This window comes from Octopus bimaculoides, chromosome 4, assembly GCF_001194135.2.
Source record: "Octopus bimaculoides isolate UCB-OBI-ISO-001 chromosome 4, ASM119413v2, whole genome shotgun sequence".
Classification (NCBI taxonomy): domain Eukaryota; kingdom Metazoa; phylum Mollusca; class Cephalopoda; order Octopoda; family Octopodidae; genus Octopus; species Octopus bimaculoides.
Window position 1 is genome coordinate 101,740,201 of NC_068984.1, and position 2,485 is coordinate 101,742,685.

General features: G+C 38.9%; 2 protein-coding genes across 7 annotated transcripts in view; one reads left to right on the forward strand and one right to left on the reverse strand.

Moving 5' to 3' along the window:
* The window catches only part of LOC106878792 (uncharacterized), a 78,910-nt gene that overhangs the window by 32,092 nt on the left and 44,333 nt on the right, over positions 1-2,485 (reverse strand). The window lies entirely within an intron of this gene.
* Positions 1-2,485, forward strand: part of LOC106868157 (uncharacterized) — a 49,196-nt gene that overhangs the window by 9,161 nt on the left and 37,550 nt on the right. The gene's annotated exons all lie outside the window — the stretch shown is intronic.

Consider the following 2,485-nt stretch of genomic DNA (forward strand, 5'->3'; position numbering starts at 1 on the left):
CCTTCGTCGGCGCCCGATAGCTGCTGACCTTGGCGAGAGAGACAAAAACCTGGCAATCTTATATCTTCTTTTCCAGTGAAATTCTTCACTGATATCGAAAAGGTGAAAACAAGCAATGTTAATTCTCTAAATGAAGTATTAACAGTAACTGCACGATAAAGTGTAGTATATTGCCACTTAAGTGTGGCTGACCCCTAGGGGTGGATGTTACTATATATATATAGAAAAAGGGAAAGATGGCTGCTTATAAATGCCAAAATCTTCCCAGGTGAAGAATGTACCCCACAACATAGACTGGTAGTTAGCGACTTCAGGATCAGGGCTAAATGGATGCCCAGAAGACGACCAGCATGGAGGAGAAGGGTCTGGAAGCTTAAAGATCCTGTGAATGAACAGAGATCTAGAGACGTATTACTCAAAGCCTTTGATGAAATAGAAGGGAGATATAACATCACATGATGTGGAAGACAACTGGCAGTTTCTATGGGACAAACTGTTGAGGGCAACTGACCAGATCTGTGGATGGTGCGAAGTCCCCTCTCAACTCAGAATAACATGGTGGTGGAACAATGTTGCTGACAGGGCTATTAGAGAAAAGAAACAGGCTTGGAAGGACTGGAAGAATGGTGGTAGCAGGGAATTGTATCAGACTGCCAGAAGGGAATGTATATATATATATATATGTGTGTGTATATGTATATATATATATACACATACATGCATGTATATATATGTATATTTATATATATATTTATGTATATGTATATATATATGTGTGTGTGTGTATATATATATGTGTGTGTGTGTGTGTATGTATGTAGCAAATAAGAAAGTGGAGAGGATACAAAATTTCCACTTTCTTATTTGCCATATAAATAAAGGGTAAACCACTTTTTACCTCTGCCCATATATAGCACTCAATTGCAAGATTTCCATGCAATAACTAGCACTTGGGTATGAATGATTGGGTACACTACCACCAGTATATTGGATAGGTACTATCCCTTTGTTGGTTTCTCAACTTCTAACTCACACAGAAATATATACATACATATATGGCAAAACAAACCCATAGAATAAGTACTAGGCTTACAATGAATAAATCCTGGGGTCAATTTCTTCGTCTAAAGGTGGTGCTCCAGCATGGCCACAGTCACATGATTGAAACAAGTAAAACAATAAAAATCTATGTCATTTTAATCCCAAGCAATGTCTGGTATCTCTGCTAGTAATACATAAGCAGTTAGTTTATGTGTGTGTTTGTGTGTGTGTGTGTGTGTGTGTATGCCAACCACTCCACAGAGTGTACCTGGTGCCTTTTATATGTCACAGGCATTGGTCATGACGATTTTACTTAGCTTGACATGTCTTCTCTGGCAAAGCAAATCGCCAGAAGTCATCACCTGCATGAGAATCAATGTTCAAAGATCATATTTTACCACCTCATCCGTCTTCCTCGGTCAACTTCTTCCACAGGTTCCCTTCACAGTTAGAAATCAGGACATTTTTACACAGCTGTCCTTGTCCATACACATCACATGACCATATCAACACAGTCTTCTCTCTTGCACACTACATCCGATGCCTCTTACACACAGTTTTTCTCTTAAGACTCTAATACTCTTTCATACATGTACGCTATCATTGCACATCCAGTGGAGCATACTAGCTGAATCGCTTTCAAGCCTTCACACATCCTCTGCAGTCACAGCCCATGTTTCACTGTCATACATGGTTGTTTGCACACAGGCATCATACAATCCACCTTTCACTCTGAGGAAGACGCCCTTTGTTACCAACAAACATAGCAGCTCTCTGAACTTCGCCCAGTCCATTCTTATTCGAGCAGCTACACTCTCAGAGCATCCTCCTCCACTGCTGACTTGGTCACCTAGGTAACAGAAGTTATCTACTACTTCTAAATAATTCCCTGGGCATTTGACATTCCTAATGTTTATTGTACCTACACATCTACTACACACAAAGACTATTTTCTCTATTAACCTTCCTCTGATACTGCTGCACCTCTTATGTGCCATAGCTTGCACTGGGTACACCTTTTGTAGTTTCTACCAACACCTTTTTGTACATATCTAGCAGGTTCATCTCCCTGATATATATATATATATATATATATATATATACTGTTGTGTCTGGGGAGAGTCATTTTCTTATTGTGCCTTAAAATTTAACACACTCACCGGTAAAATTTCCACTTATTTTTCTTTTTATTTTCCTAAAATTTTCATTGCGTCTTGCAACCTTATCAATAGTCTTGACTGTCCGTTATTTACTCTGTGTTCTTTTTTGCTTTTGTTTGTTTTTGCGCATGTGTGTGTCTCAGTGTGTGTGTATGTATGCATGCATGTATGTGTGCATGTGTGTGTATGTATGTCTGTGTGTGTGTGCATATGTATATATGTATGTATGTGTGTGTATGCTAATATGTATGTATGTGTGTGCGTTTGCATGTATGTATGTATTC